Source organism: Phoenix dactylifera, unplaced genomic scaffold (assembly GCF_009389715.1).
Source record: "Phoenix dactylifera cultivar Barhee BC4 unplaced genomic scaffold, palm_55x_up_171113_PBpolish2nd_filt_p 000046F, whole genome shotgun sequence".
Classification (NCBI taxonomy): domain Eukaryota; kingdom Viridiplantae; phylum Streptophyta; class Magnoliopsida; order Arecales; family Arecaceae; genus Phoenix; species Phoenix dactylifera.
Genome location: NW_024067669.1, coordinates 1284066 through 1301703, shown reverse-complemented (window position 1 = coordinate 1301703; position 17638 = coordinate 1284066). Strand labels below are relative to the sequence as shown.

Sequence of the window (17638 nt, the reverse complement as noted above, 5' to 3'; positions counted from 1 at the left end):
AATGTCCCGGATCAGAGGGTGGTCTGTGCTCTCACCACTCGGTCTCCGCCGGATCCACCCAATAACTGTAGTCGAATCGCACTCCAAGATGATCAAGCTAGCCCGCAGCACCTGCCGTGCATGGCGAAGATCTGCCCAGGCAGCTCGCAACTCCGCCCCTGAAACTGATATGTCGAACAACCGGCAACCGCCCGCTGCCACTACCCTGGACCGAGGGTCCCGTATAACGAAGCCTGCCCCGCCTCGCGTACCTCCATCCAAAACCGACCCGTCAAAGTTGACCTTGAGAAAACTCAGAGGTGGGGGCTCCTAGGTGAAAAACACCGTCCGAGGAGCTGCCTGAGCAGAGAAGGAACTCCAGATGTCCCGAGCTATCAAGAGTGTATCTGAAGGGATGGTGAGTCTGGACTCCATCGCCAGTGCACGAGCAGACTCCACAACAAACCTCGGCGACATCCTGCGCTCGCCGAAGGTGCGAGCGTTTCTTGCCAGCCAGATCTGATGGGCTGTGCAAGTCGCTCAGATGGCCTCCTGACATGTCCCGGAACTGGCCAACCACTGTCATATCATCTGTAGAAAAAGTCTCCTCTCCCTCCATGCCTCCTTCGAGATACCTGTCCACTGCTATGTCGACCTCGCCCAAGTGCACCGAAATAGTACGTGGTCCACAGACTCGTCTACACCGCAAGCCCCGCACTCCGCAGGAATCCCCAAACCACGCCTACTCAGCACTGCTCTCGTCGGAAGGCGATCCCCCATCACCTTCCACAAAAAGAGTGCTGCCCTCGAGTGAAGCTCGGACCACCAAATCCAGGCGCAGTACGGTCCCTGCTCATATTCCCGTTGGATAACCCGGGACAGATCACCCAGCCTGACACTGGCCCTGCATGAGGTGCCCCATACCCGGACGTCTGGCCCCTCGCATCCTGGTACTGGGAGGGAGCGAATCCTCTCAGCAAAATGTGCCCCGAACGACTGATGTAGTCTGGCCTCGTCCCACTCTGCCCTCCCTGGTGCTAGGAGGTCGCATACCCGGAGCCCTTCTGCTGCCTCAGTATCCACCATTGTCGGCCAGCATCTCAAAGAAAAGGTATCCACCCACGGATCACCGATCACATCGATGCTCCATCTATCGCCTATCAGCCACCTGGTGTTAGCCGACACAGTCGGCAAGTACATTCCAATCTCACGCCACATAAAGGAGGTTCGGCGGCCACTCCGTGCCACCTCAGAGCCCCCTCGTCCATATCTGGCTGCCATCACCCGGCTCCAGAGCCCCTGTGGCTCTAACAAGAAACGGGCTGCGTGCCGAGGGACAAGGGCCTCATGCCTCTCCAAAAGGGACTGCACTTCCAGACCGCCCTCGCTAATGGGAAGACAGACCTGCTGGCGTTCGAGCTTTAGCCGTCTAAAAGTGCTCGCGGCTCTGATGATGAGATTTCCCTCTCTTTTATAGCCGTAGGATCCCCATCGTGGGAACGCTGGTGCCGCGTGTATAAATATAGCGGGCTTTCTTGGAACCAAGTGAGTTCTACCATCAGCGTCAAAAAAAAAAAAAAACAAAAAAAAAAGTACACGAAGATAAAAGAGCAGAATCAGCTCAGGTAGGTTTCGATATGCCAAGACAACGGTAGTTTTTTGTCATTTCAGCCCTCCAGGTTGTTATCTTTCGTTCTTGTTATAATGAGAGATAACAATAATTACACCATTGCTGGATGAAATAATTTGTCTCTATGATTTGAAAATATCACTTTATTTATATAAATGATAAAATTATTAAAAATAATAGCCATCCCTTTTTTTTTTCAAAACGGTATTTCATTTCTATTAAATCAAAGTTTGAGTACATCCTGCCAAATCAAAGAAAAGTAAACAATTCAATAGGTGGGGAACACCCGTTAAACTCGTCCAGATGACGTCCCCAGAGTGACGTGCGACGTATGAGGCTACCCAGTCCGCAGCTCTATTCATCTCACGAAACATATGACCAATTAGAACTGTGAACATCTTCTGAACCAATCTGCGAATCTCCCAAATCAACGGGTGACCGTCGCCATATCTATCCACTCCTCATATCCAATCTCACCGTAGCAGAGTCTCCCTCAATGCACAATTTGTCGACACCCAGCACACATCTCGTATACCGGATGCCCTCCCAAGCAGCCCGTAGCTCCGCCCCAACAACAATCAAGCCACCACCTGCAATTCATCTACCATAATGGTCCCTAACAACAAAGCCTACCCCACCAGAAGCTCTATCCATCGTCATACCGCCATTAAAATTCACCTTAAGATAATCAGGAGGTGGGCGTATTCAGAAAAGAGAAGCATACCTAGGCGCTGCAACAGCAGAAAAGGTATCCTAAATATTTCTGGCCAACTCAGATAAAGTCGATGGAGTCATAGAAAAGACTTCCACAGCCTGGGTCAAAATAATAGCCATCCTTCGTGTTAACATAAGGGCCATTCTAATGGACAACTGGTAAAAGTGAGCTGATGCTGGTAACTAATTTATTTTTTTAGCACAACCAATTTAACTTAAAAAAATAATTTAAGTCAACTAATTTCTCTTCCATTAACCTTGTCCCAGCCTCCATCATAAGATTTCTGGGTGTATCTTGGGTATGAAAAAATAATTGATCTACTTTCGCCACATTGGCCATTGGATTGGGCCCGTATAGGTCTGAAAGCATTTCAAACTACCAGGTCTTGGTTATTGTATCTTTGGTATGAAAAAATAATTGATCTACTTTCGCCGTATTCATCCATCCGTTGCACAGGTCTTGGCTATTGTTGATCTGCAACTTGCATCTTAACAGTTCATCTACTCGATATTTTGCTTGCATTTTACCATGATATGTCGTACCATACCGTACCGGATGGTACCAGTCCAGTACCGGACGGTACCGGTGCCGGTAGGCGTATCGAGTACCGCCAAGTGTACCATGTGCCATATCATACTATGATGGTATAGCATCGATACAGGATCTGGTACTGGCACAGTAAATCTTGTGTTTTCCTGCTATAGTGATTTTTTGGAGAGTGCTCGCAAACTTATCTTCCAATTGAATTCACATTCCGGTTCCTTTCACCCACACTCCATCACGCGAATCAAACGTGTACCAATGAGGAACGCTCCTTTTATATATATATATATATTTCTTCAAAAGCGAGGAATGCCCCTGCAGTCGTGTAACGGTAGCTCTCTATTTCCTCATCTTCTAAAATATAACTGCAGAGCCCCTTTAAGCGCTAAGGCTCGGGGGGAGCCACGGGCGCACCCTTGACCAATGATGGCCAAACAGCTGGCTACTTTCCGCGTTCCTCGACGACACGTTGCACGGGCCGGCGCGCTAGACTTATCCCGTTATCCTTCCACTTAATTCCTTTTGGGAGGCGGCAGGATCCCAACTCTACGTAGCTCACTTTTGTGACTCATCGAAGAGAGAAGGAGAGACGACAAAATTTCTATAATCCTCGTCCAACCCAAAACTACACTCTGAATTTTCGGCTGGTTATATGTTTGTGCCAACCGTCGCCCATTTTTTGGTCCATGCAATGGATCATGGCTAGCTCGTCTTATTAGACAAGTAGTTTTGGCTGGTATATATTTTTTATACTAAAAACCTCCATTCAGACTCATAAATTTCTTTGGATGACTATTGCAAAAAGATTTTTGATAGTAGGGGTAAACTATGGCTCTCCTTATTTCCTTACTTCTTCTCTTAAGAGCCATCACCTTCCTATTTTTTCAAGGCCAATTATGATGTGAGCGTGAGAAAAAAAAAAATTTCTTGTGGCTCCCCCTAGACGGTGTTAAGGATTTTGAATACTAAAGTCCTAATGATAGAATTGCATGCAGCCTAGAAAGATTTGAGAGAATCTATGACGGTCATTAGGTAGCTTTTCGATCCATCTTCTACCGACAAAAGACTTCTTCTATTTTTACAGTATTATTGGCGAATGATGCGCTCACTGATATCAACTAATACTTCACATAGTTACAAAGAAGCTAACAGTACAACTGACTAGATGGCATCTTATATGACAAATTATACGGGATATGCATCATAATTTTTTCGACAAATCTTTCTACTTAATTTTTCAATATTTTAGTTTCTAATTTCTATGGATATATTTCTACTTGATTAGTTTACCACCAAAAAAAAAAAAAAAAAGCCAATATGTGATTAATAATTAATGATTATATCCAACTTGTAAGCTTGAAAGGTCAGCACCCATCACTACAAAATAAATAAATAAATAAATAAAAGGTCGGCACCCATTAATGTTTGACGTTTGATCTTATCCGGGTGATCACCGCCGGTGACGGCAGCGACCCAAGGATTAAAAAACAAAACGAGAAGAGAAAATCTTTATTCAGAAGTCCGACAAAAGTCGCACGAATCTCAACTATTCCGTTGTTTAATTTCCTCCGGTGACGCTCCCAAAACGGGCCCACTGTCCTTCACGTGACGCCGCCCCCGGCACTAGCTTAGATTTAATGGCAGTCATCGCATTTATCCGCAACTTCACGCCCGAAGATAAAATGCTCCTGGCCGGACACTTTTGTCGCAGTCTCCCCCAGACGCTCTCTCACTCCAAAACACCGGATTCCGCTACAAAAAAAGAATTGCACTCAATCGAGTGCGTGTTACATGATGGTTGGTTATTGTGATTATAATATGTTCGAAGGGACTCAGCTGATCATCCCAAATCCTCTCTCCTCATTTAAGGCGTGAGAGGCACGCTCGGTCCAAACACAGGACAGCGCAGGCTCTTAATACAAATACACGCATACGATTGGACACGTTTCGTGTTAGCAATGGATAGTTCGATTATGTTAAGTTTAGAACGAGACAGCTGATCGGTTCGGCTGTTAATGCGGGCGGCGTCGCAGATTCCGCGGCGGTAAAGTCGACAAAACGTCGCCGGCTGACTTGGGGCCCACTCTAATACCTTGCTTTATATGTTCAATGATAGCCTATCACATGTTATAAGCCAGAGTGCTTATAATTTTAATAAGTCCTGCGGCGTATCTTCTGCTCGGCCATGTCTTCGCTCGCTATAAATCCGTCACCTCTGAGCCTCAGATGAGATATTTTTCGTGGAATTTTTCTCTTTACTTTATCCATTAATTATAGCGAGAGGGGTCAATCTGGCTGTTGGTCTTCGCCGGTTTGGATCGATCTCTCTCCGGCCTTCGGCTCTTGGAGGTGAGCTTCGATTTTTGCCCCCAATTTTTTTCTTGCTTTTCGGTGGAATCTTCGTCTCGAAGTTCCGGCTTTTTTCCCCTTTGTTCCCCTCTGCCTTTCTCTTTCTCGATGGTTTACTTCATCGAATCCGCTTATTTGAAACAATTCTCGCGACGCCGATCCATTAAAACCCTAGTTTTTGAACCCCCGATCTTGTCTCCGTAGTAGATCTCTTCTGTGAACAGGAACATGAGTTTTTGGGCTTTTGTGGTTTTAACTCCATCAGAAATGTGCCGATGAACTGAATTTGTATTTTTCTTGAATTTCTGATGGGAGGTGTGCTCATAGATAGGATCTTTATCTTTGTTTTATGGGTTTTGCGAGATCTGTTGATTTGTTTTGCTTTTCTTGTGAAGATTCAGGGTTTGGAGGCGGAGACTGACGGGCCAAGATGTCTTCTCTAAGTAGAGAGTTGGTTTTTCTCATCCTGCAGTTCCTTGATGAGGAGAAGTTCAAGGAGACTGTTCACAAGTGCGTTTACTTGTTAAAGATTCAATCTTCGGTTAATTGTGGTGCCTTTTTCGTTGCTTTGTTGTTACTGCGGGTTATTTTTTCGCTTTACAGGCTCGAGCAGGAGTCTGGTTTTTATTTCAATATGAAGTATTTTGAGGATGAAGTGCACAATGGGAATTGGGATGAAGTCGAGCGGTACCTTTCCGGTTTTACCAAGGTTGACGACAATCGTTATTCAATGAAGATTTTCTTTGAAATTCGGAAGCAGAAGTACCTCGAAGCATTGGATAAGTAAGCTCTGTGCATACAATTTCTGTCTCTTGTACTATGCTTTGAAGCTCTCTCTCTATCCCTCTGCCCCCCTCCCTTCCTCTCTTTCACAGCACGTGTGAAAACTTTTTTAGACAAACTTTTGATGGAATTTCTACATCTAGGCATGACCGAGGAAAGGCGGTTGACATCCTTGTAAAGGATTTGAAAGTCTTTGCCTCATTCAACGAGGAATTATTTAAGGAAATTACTCAACTTCTGACTCTAGAGAACTTCAGGTACGAGGTTTTTGTGTCTAACTCTTTTATTTCTTCTACTTTCATTGGATGATTGCTTGATGTACAGCAATGTGCCTATTTACAGGGAGAATGAGCAGCTTTCTAAATATGGGGATACCAAATCAGCAAGAGCAATAATGCTTATTGAGCTTAAGAAACTGATTGAAGCAAACCCTCTATTCCGTGACAAACTGCAGTTTCCTGGCCTAAAAAGTTCCAGATTGCGTACACTTATCAATCAAAGGTGAGATTCAGTAGGGTATTCTTTAATTTTATAGTCAAACCAATTGAGCATGTGCAGTGCACGTCATAAAAAGAGATACAACGGATTGTGTTGTACTTATTATCTTAGTTTTAGAAGATAGTTATGAAAGGATAGTTAAAATAAATAAAAAACTAGGTTGTAGAAACATGAAAAGAAAAAAATTGTAAAAAAATATAAACCTGACTTCGTAATTGCAGCAACCACCTTAATGTACAAGTGATATATAAGAAATCAAAGAAGTAGATAATCCTTCACTAAACCAAATTGCTACTTCAAAAGTTCTCTAAATTTGCTTAGAATTTACGGAAGATAGTAGCAAATTTAAGATAAAAATAAGAGATGACAAAAATAAAGAAATTAAGAAAAAGGATCAAGATTCTTTCTTCTATTCTATTACAATACTACTTACCTTGGAAATACTTGCAAAGTAATTGTCATGCAAAGCATTTCATGAGGACCATAGAATAGATTCAATAGCCTTGTGAATTGTGATGTTTCAACTTGCTCAAATCATGCAATTTAGGGCCCATTATATATGATCCACACACGTGGTATGCAGTGCACAATTCCTACTTCAAATGTACCCATGAGCTAAACTTTCCCCATTTGCTAACACTTAACATAAAATTTAGTCAGAAATATTCCATGAATAGATTCAATAGGATGGATGGGGGATTTAATGATGGCTTTGCATTTTGGTTTGCAGTTATTTTGGATATTTGATTTCAAATAAGAGGAAGCCACTTTAAGATATGGAACTATAGTTGGATTACAATGCATAATTCATATATGGAAAATTGGGGCGGTGGATACTTTGGAAGGATGAGGAGGCTCGCTTCTACCTTGGAGAGAAGGTTCCCATGTTGGATTAGGATGTCAATGTTTTAAACAATCTTGGTAGAACATAGATAAGAAAGGAAAGGAATTTGATGAGATGCATGGGAAAATCACATTAAGCAACATGTTGATAAAGGAAAACTAAAGATAGATGCAGATTGATTTGGTTTGAGATTGTCAAATTGGAGCTAGAAACTCTCGAGATTGAAATGCAAGATTCGGGTGGCAAGTCATAGAGCTTCATCTTATGTGTTAAAATTGGAATCCGAGGGCATTGTGGGAAGAAAAGTTGATATTATTGGACATTCTTAGGAATGTCTAAGATTTAAAACTATCTTTTGTCAATATAATATAGGTATAAAAATGAGAAACATGGATAACTGACCGATATGTGCAGACATGTGGGGAAACCCGTAACTTTTACCACTTTCCTTTCAATTTAAATCTAATAAAATAAGCATTTCATGATACACCCTGAAATAACTCTTATTTTAGATGGATTAAGAGATGGGTAATGATAATTTTATTACTGTTTAAGGTGTGCTTGTTGCCACATAAGTGTGAGAGCTTAGAAGTGTCCAAAGTGAAGTTCTAAGTACTCAAGTTCTATGCAGGGATTTATGTCATAGTACTAAACTTGATCTCCAACTAGTTCGGCTGGATGTTTTGGAGAAAATCATTGAAGAGGAAGTGCAATTTTGGATATTTATATATTGTTGACAAGAATTATCACTTAATTACTACTTAAATTCCCATATGTAAAGGGGGAATGGGTGCTTGGGCATTAAAAATACATTAATTATCCTACTTACCCACGTGAAACTCGACTTCAAAATCACCCAAGTAAAACTAAAAAATCAACATTTTTGCTAAATTGACAACTAGACCTATGCAATAGTCGGGTTTTTGGGATATGTATGGGCTAGGCCATAGCTTGATATCAACAACAAATTTGCGGACTTGAGCCTAGCCTAGCCTTGCCTCGGGCCAATAATTTGCTGCCAGATCATGATTGGCAGTAAAGTATCAAGCTCGAGCCTGACCCAAACCAGCTCGACCCCAATTCCATTGAAGCATGGAGGAGGGAGGGAGGGGGAACAATCATGGTACACAGAGAGTGTTCTTGTGGATGGTGTGGATGATGATGGGGATTGGTGATGTTGGTGGTGGAGGGAGGGAGAGGATGAGTTGGTGGGATGGAGGGCATGTCTTGTCCTTTTGTAGTGTAGAGAGAGAGAGAGAGGGTGTTGAAGGGGACAATAGAGAAGGGAGGGATAAATTCAGAGAGAGTACTAGAGGTGAAAGGGGAGAAGGGGGAAAGCAAACCCTATGATCAGATTGGGGTTACATTCATGAACAACATATTTAAAAAAGCTCTCCAATTTGCAAATCTTTGACCAAGATTTGCCATCTCGGTACCAGACTCCATACTGGTACCATCCTATTATAGTATCGGTACGTACGGTATGGGAGCCGGTTCGGCGTACCGAGTATATGTATGTTTTCCATACCGCATACGATATGGTACGGTTGGTACGCACCAATACTGACTGATACGACAAACCTTGCCTTTGACAGTGAATATGAAAGCTAATGTTTAATTTGTTGCTGGTTTGTTTGGGCACTGTATGCACTGTTGCTTGGCTTCAGAATATTATTTAACCTGCAACTGATATTTTGGCTTCAACATATTATTTAACTATATTGGGTTTTGAAAGGAGTTGATTTTCTCATGTGATTGGACAGCTTAAACTGGCAGCACCAGCTCTGCAAAAACCCTAGGCCAAATCCTGATATTAAAACCCTTTTTGTCGATCATTCTTGTGGACAACCAAATGGTGCACGGGCCCCATCACCAGCAAATAGTCCACTGCTTGGAACTATACCTAAAGCAGGAGGTTTTCCTCCATTGGGGGGTACACATGTGGTAATTAAACTAAGTTAATTTTTAGGCTACTTTCTCTTCACCACATCTATCTAAAATACTTGATATGTTGTTTTCAGCCTTTCCAACCTGTGCCAGCACCAGTTCCTGCTCCACTGGCTGGATGGATGTCTAGTCCACCAGCTGTAACTCATCCAGCTGTCTCTGGTGGTGCCATTGGAATCAATACTCCTATAAATCCTGGTAGCATCACTTATTCATTTATGCTAGTAGTAGAAGATGACTGCAACATGCAACAGATGTTAATATCATCAGTAAAACTGATTGTTTTGTTACTTCGGATTCTTTTAAATCTTTTTAATAGCTGCAATTTTAAAACATCCAAGAACACCTCCGACTACCAACCATGCTGTAGATTACACATCAGCAGATTCTGATCATGTGTCCAAAAGAACAAGGCCAATTGGGATTTCTGATGAGGTTTGTTAAATGCTTCTATCCTGATTATATTACCATTTTTTTCTACTTAGCAGTGTTTTTTTTAAAGAATATCATCTAGAATTGAGGTCTTGTTTATTTAGTTATTCTGACCTTCCTATGACTCAACATTCATTGCAGGTAAATCTTCCTGTAAATATATTGCCAGTTACGCATCCTCAGAATCATAGTCAGGCTATGTACACGCTGGATGACTTGCCAAAAACTGTTGCACGGACATTGAGTCAACTCTCAACTCCCATGAGCATGGATTTTCATCCAATCCAGCAAACCATTCTCCTTGGTTTGTTATTTTAACTTGTTTAGTTGTACCATATATTTGGTTTCCTCTAGGGTTCTTTAAAATCAGCAGCTTCTTCTGCAATTGCTTGCTCATGCTCGAATTTCTCGTGCTTCTGTCATGGTTTAGTTGGTACAAATGTGGGCAACATTGGATTGTGGGATGTTGGTACCGGGGAGAGCTTAATCCAAAGGCATTTCCAGGTTTGGGAACTTAAAGCTTGTACCATGTCCCTGCAGGTATGTTCCTTCACTATGATATTAAAATGTATTGCAGTACTGTCCTGAGCTGTTACATGCTTAACTATTGTATTGTCGCAAAAATCTGAAATTTGATTCCATGATTCTCAGGCTTCTCTAGTCAAGGATCCTAGTGTATCAGTTAACCGCGTAATATGGAGCCCAGATGGCTCCTTGTTTGGTAAGCTTATAAAACAAGACATTTCCTTCTTCAATACTACTTATGTACACCCAAAAGAATGGTAACATTCACAGTCACTTTGGCATATCAATACCTTCTTGCCATTTTTCTAGGTGTTGCTTATTCAAGGCATATCGTACAAATATATTCTTATCATAGTGGTGATGATATGAGAAAACACTTGGAGGTATGAAAATTATGAACTACCTGTGTTAATTCCTTTCTTTCTCTGCTTATTTCAGTCAGTTGCTTCTTTTTTATTAATGTCTTCTCTTTACATTACATGTTTCAGATTGATGCTCATGTTGGTGGCGTCAATGATATTGCATTTGCTCATCCTAATAAGCAACTATGCATAATAACCTGCGGGGATGATAAGACAATTAAGGTTGGTTTCTGAAGTGTGACATAGTATGTAGAAACATATATTTTTAAAGCACCTAGTGACAATAGCTGTAAAATGTCAGGTATGGGATGCAACTGGTACCAAAACTGTATACCTTTGAAGGTCATGAGGCACCTGTTTATTCTGTTTGCCCACACTACAAGGAGAGCATTCAGGCAATAAATCCTTTTGATGATTTATAAATTAAGTTTAACAAAACCAACTTTTCTGTTGTTGTTTGTTCTATATTCATTATCTTTGATGTGTTGTTGATGCTTTTTTTTTTCTTGATCATGTAGTTTATCTTTTCAACAGCATTAGATGGAAAAATAAAGGCATGGTTGTATGACAATTTGGGTTCTAGAGTGGATTATGATGCTCCAGGTCACTGGTGTACTACAATGGCTTATAGTGCTGATGGTTCCAGGTTTATTTTCAGGGCTGGCAGTTTTTCTTGTTTTGGGGGGGGGGGGGGGGGGGCAGGCCTCTGTGATTCTAAAGTTTCTAGCAACTAAAGTTTTTTTTTTAAAAAAAATATATTTTTGTAGGCTATTTTCCTGTGGGACCAGCAAAGAAGGTGAATCATTCATTGTAGAGTGGAATGAAAGTGAGGGAGCTGTCAAGAGGACCTATCAAGGATTTCGAAAACGATCTTTGGGTGTTGTGCAATTTGATACCACTAGGAATAGGTTTTTGGCTGCTGGTGATGAGTTCTTAATTAAGTTCTGGGATATGGACAATACTAATCTTTTGACAACTGTTGATGCTGAGGGTGGTCTGCCAGTAAGTAATTTTGTGGAATCTCATCTTTTATTTCAGCGAGCTCTCATTGGGGAAAAAAACACAAACTGATATATATATTCAAATTCTTTTTGAAGGCAAGTCCTCGGATACGCTTCAACAAAGAGGGTACATTGCTGGCTGTTTCTACACATGATAATGGGATAAAAATCTTGGCAAATGCTGATGGACTTCGTTTGTTGCGCACATTTGAAAATCGTTCTTTTGATACTTCTAGGGCTGCTTCAGAGTCCAGTAACAAAGGTAGTTCTTACACCTGATTATTGTTTGTCTTCTTGACATATCATGCAGAAGGATCACTGTTATCACATAATATTGTTTCATGATGCAGCCTATAATAAGCCCATTATCTGCTGTTGCTGCTGTTGCAACGAGTTCTGGAATAATGGAGAGAGCTTCTCCTGCTGTGGCTATAGCTGGAATGGTTTGTTAATATCTCCTGCACTTTATTCCGTTATGTGACTTTTGTGTGAAATTATAATTTTATTGCTCATATATCTATGCCATATTATTCACTGCTCGAATTTGAAAAATTCAACAAACTCTGTGACACTAACTGTATATTCAACTTGATAGAATGGAGACAACAGAAACTTGGTGGATGTAAAACCTAGAGTAACTGATGAATCCATGGACAAATCGAAGATCTGGAAGCTTACTGAAATCAGCGAACCAACTCAATGTCGATCCTTGAGGCTCATTGATAATTTGAGAACAAGCAAGGTATGGTTCTGACTTGTTTCCTATAATGTTAAGGGAGTTACTCATTTGAACACTGGCCTGTGCTGGGCGTGCAACTCCTGTTTGGCAACTGTGCTGTTGATCTATTATTCATATAAATGATGCCAAATCTTTTTGCTTCTTACATTTTTTTGCATCTTTTAAGTTTCTAAGGCTAGACCTATAGGCATGTACTTGCTGAGGCTGAAGTTTTTATATTTGGTTCTTGCCATATATAAGGGCATAGGTGATCCTAGTTTTTATCGTAATACTTTCTTTTCACTCTGGTATTTTTGCTATAGACTTGGAGTGACACATGTCTCGCTACGATGAGAATGAATAAGCAATTATATTAATGTTAATTTTAATTTGTTTCATTATATTGTACTTTTTTTACCCTCTGCATAATTAGTTTTCTTGAAATTTTAACTGGTTTTATTGCTATTACTCCATCAAGCAGACTTGAATCTTTTTTTGATTTGCTTTTCACTTGTGAACACATGATTTTTTTGCACATTAGTTCAGTTTGGATTTTCTCTGCATATGTTTGATCAATTATGTGCTCTAGCATTCTTATGCATGACTTACATAATTGCTAGTTGTATGTTTCCATCTTCAGAATGGACAGTTATCTTCTAATTTGAGATAGCTCAACCAAAAAACAGAAAGATGTAAGAATCGGAAAAATTCTTCATGAAAATTTCTAGGACATCAGTTATTTAAATGGCATCTGTTGAAAAAATTACAGTTTGAAAAAGCACGAAAAATAGTGCAGAAGAGAATGAATCATGGAAACAAGGAGTTTATAATAGTTCATAGATTAAAATATTTTTCGAAAACAGGATGGGACTGAAAGCAAATTCAAGTACAGAAACATGTTGGGTGCTGCAAGCTTCATCCCTGACTTTGAGTGTTAAACAAGACAAGCTATGTACATGTCCAATATATAACAGAATGATGTTTCCTTTGGCCAAAATGTAGCCACCTCCTATGGCTAAATTGAATGCTCCCTACAGTTAAATTAGTAGAGCAGAAAAATTTTAAGTTTCTTATTGTTTAAATTATTATGCTTTTATATGTAGGAGACTGGTTATTCTGAAGATGTTAAAGAAGAGATATGAGATTTCAGCATATTTTCTAGTTTTCTTCCCCTCTTCTGCATAGTTTGTTCCGTGCTCCAAAATAGGCTTCCTATGCTTGGGGACTTGCTTTTTGCAATTATTAGCTTAATTTTGTCTATTTTTTCATTTGTTTTACCTCGAATCATATCTTTACTATTTGCAGACCTGATCATCAAGTTGTGATCATCAAGTTGATTATATTATTGTAAGATCTAGAAATTCTGAGATCCACATTGTCATTTCTGACGTAATGTGGGTTATGGCCATGCATGACTAAAACCAAATGGAATCAAGGTGCCCCATGCTTTGTGCTGATTTAGATCACTATCCTTTATTTCTGATTCATGTTTTTATTTCACACCATACAAGCAGACTGGAAAAACAGATATCTTAGCTTTTGCCTTATTTTCTTTTTTGGACTATTATGGCTTCAAGATTTGCTGTTTACATTGTAAAAAACATTCTGAAGGTTCTGATCGGATTTCTTGCCATTACAGATTTCAAGATTGATCTATACCAATTCTGGAGTTGCCATCTTGGCTCTAGCATCTAATGCTATTCATCTGCTTTGGAAGTGGCCTCGTAATGAACGGAATTCTAGTGGAAAGGTAATTGACATGAAAATTTGCCCTGCATCATACCAAGCTTTTATTTAGGAATTGGAAATATTGGTCATAGCTTTTCCCCAAAATGCTTGAATTTGTAGGCGACAGCAAGTGTTGCCCCTCAATTATGGCAACCCCCGAGTGGCATATTGATGACTAATGAGATAACTGATGCAAATCCTGAAGAAGCGGTTCCCTGCTTTGCTTTGTCAAAGAATGATTCTTACGTCATGTCAGCATCAGGAGGAAAAATTTCCCTATTCAACATGATGACATTTAAGGTAGGTTTGTAAGCTGTTAAAAAACATGTCAAAGTTTGAATATCTTGCCTTGTGTTTAAGATCAACCATTTTTGATTTATCCTTTGTGAGTGCAGACCATGACAACGTTCATGCCTCCACCACCAGCAGCAACATTTCTCGCGTTCCACCCTCAAGACAACAATATAATTGCTATAGGGATGGATGACTCCACAATTCAGATCTATAATGTCCGAGTTGATGAGGTACTCCATTTCCATTAAAGCATTGTTTATGGTGCTACCTGATGAGAAAGCAACATCTGATCCTAAGCTATCTATATCTTATGCAGGTCAAGAGCAAGCTTAAAGGCCATTCAAAAAGAATTACCGGTCTTGCCTTCTCAAATGTATTAAATGTGTTGGTCTCATCTGGAGCTGATGCTCAGGTAAATGACTGAAATTCCCTTCATGGTGCACTGGAAACATCTCTTTTATCATCACTCACTATATTGGCTGATTTGTGCGGTACAATCGGGTTTCCTCCTGCAGATTTGTGTGTGGGGAACTGATGGATGGGAAAAGCAAAGGAGCAGATTTTTGCAAATTCCCTCTGGGCGGATTACATCCACTATATCAGATATGCGTGTTCAGTTCCATCAGGATCAGATATACTTCTTAGCTGTACATGAGACCCAGATTGCTTTATACGAAACCACTAGGCTAGAGTGCTTGAAGCAGGTATTTTTATTTTGGAAATTCGGGAATATACAGGCTTCATACCTCTGTATGCTGATGATTTTGTTGTCTTTTAGTGGGTCCCCCGTGAAGGTTCTGCACCTATCTCGCATGCCACATTTTCATGTGACAGTCAGTTGATATATGCTAGCTTCCTGGATGCAACCATATGCATATTTAATGCTGCAAACCTCACATTGAGATGTCGGATTCTTCCAGTTGCTTACCTCCCTGCCAGTGTTAGGTATTTATTTTAAATAGTACTTCAGCTAATCATTTTGCATAAAAGAAAATTTTTCCTCTTTCTTGCTCTTTGGTGCAATTCAGGCTGATGAATATAGTCTATTGACACAGTAGGTGCTGTGGCATTCTTTTGTTGCCAAAATTGGGATCTTTATCTAGATATTGGAAATGATCTATTTCTTTGCTATCAGTCAGCTGTCAGTAGTGACATTTATTGTATGTTATTATATTTCATGATGCATGCTACCTTTTACTCATCGAATGGGTCACTTGTCTTTTCACACGTCATTTTATTTTCCTTGTTGCTCCATTCCATTGGTTAGCATTCAAGGAAAAAGGTGGTTAAGAATAAAGCAGTTTTAAGTGGTAGAAATTGACAAACTAAATGATAAGTAATTGGTGAATAAGGAAATTATAAACCCACCTGATGTAACTAGGACGAGTCTAATGGTTATGATTATGGCTTTGTTGTTTCCTGATGGGCGTTGCTGATTTCTGTGTTTCTATATGCCAGCACAACTGTTTATCCCCTTGTGGTTGCTGCCCATCCATCGGAACCAAATCAATTTGCCTTAGGCCTGACAGATGGTGGTGTCCATGTATTGGAGCCGCTAGAATTCTGAAGGAAAATGGGGAGTTGCTCCACCTGCTGAGAATGGGTCAGCAAGCAGCATGTCCACACCGCCTCCTGCAGGAACCTCAAGTTCAGATCAACCACAGAAGGTGACAGAAGAATCTGCAATCAGTCTTTGACCTTTTCTCTTCCCTTGTTTTCACCCTTAATGTCTAAGGAATGGCTAACCAATGAGGTATGCTGCTGATCTGCTCTATTTTCCTACAAAAGAATTTATGTGTTTGAGTTAACTTATTTTATACTGGACAGCCCTTAATTCCTTCTCTCTTTGTTTGGTCAGGGCATGGAAAATATATAGTTACCAAGAGCAGGCATAGGTATATAGATGCTTATGAAGTAACTATGTGTTTTCCGTTAGGCTTTGCTTTGGTGTGGTGTTCCTGTTAGGTGGTAAAAATAGTTGCAGTGTAAAATTATTCTGTTCGTGTGTTTTGGAAGGTTTTTTTCCTTTGACATGCATGAGAATTTAATGGAGTTTGTTTAACTGCATTTTCTCATTCATGGCTATTGGCTTGGGAGTGCCTGTTATACTGTAAAATGTTGCTCTATCACCCCGGTTGTTGCTTCTTTCAGCTTGATTAGGAGCATGGTGACAGGGCTTCAGGAAATCTTAGCAAACCTAAGATATTCCATTCAGGGTGGGTTAATGCACTTGTCTGTTACCTCTGAGGTTCCCTGAAGTGGGAGAATGTAGACTGTGTATAGTATATACTATACACCGAAACTGTGATGCATACAGTTGCAGACAGTCATTGTTGGTGAAATAGTTTATGGTAATGCCTCACAAATGCTTTCAAGAATCCCTGCTAATGAAAGTAAGATGCAACGGTGCAAAAACCTATTGGTAGCGGCTAGCAAATGGAGAGCTGTTTTCATTTGTTGCCTTTCTCAGAGGTTAAACACCAGTCGGCTTTACGGTAAACTAAATTTTAGCAGTCTTGCTTGACGAGCACTGTTCAGCAGCATATGTTCCAGTTCTATAGCTGTAGCTATGTTGCAGGTCTCTTGATCAGGAGCATGATGCTAAACCTAGGCTTTGGTTTCTATGGTAAATGGAAATCGTGATGACTGTCCCAGTTGTAAGCTGTTTGCAAAAGAAACTGACAGGGAACTGTCTGTAACATCATATGATATTTGCAAATTAGGTGCTTGTTACCATGTAATATCAAACAGGAACTCAAATGATTTTTTCTTGGACGTCAACAAGATGAGATCCGCGCTTCACCAACTTCATATAAGTTTGCAATTTAGGACTTGTAAATAAGTTTTCACTAGGAATTTATGGATATTTTTTCCTTAGTAACAATTTCCCTATAAGACTTTATACGAGGTTTGTAACTCAGAAACTATAAATTATGCTCAATTAGGGATTTTAAAATAATTTTTCCTGATGTATGAATTGAATTTGGGCTAGGAAACTATGTACTTGCAAATAATTTACCATCATGGTAGGGACTTATGAATAATTTTCTCATGATAGTCCATACCATGCATAAGGAAGTTAAGATGTCAGTAATATGCATATTCTCGGTCCAATTACTTATATAAATTAAAAAGTATTCTGATATAAATAAGATGTCCAATAAAATTTAATAACGAAAATTGAATAAATCACGTAATCATGAAGAATGGGAAAGAAATCTACTATTAAACGATGCATCATAATGAGCTAATGATCTAAGGCATGGCTATTAAATTTGTATATATATCGA

At 40.1% G+C, this 17638-nt stretch overlaps 1 pseudogene; it reads left to right on the top strand.

The window, feature by feature from the left end:
- Positions 1-5088: 5088 nt before the first annotated feature.
- On the top strand, positions 5089-17159 carry LOC103723843 (annotated as a pseudogene).
- The last annotated feature ends 479 nt before the right edge of the window (positions 17160-17638 follow it).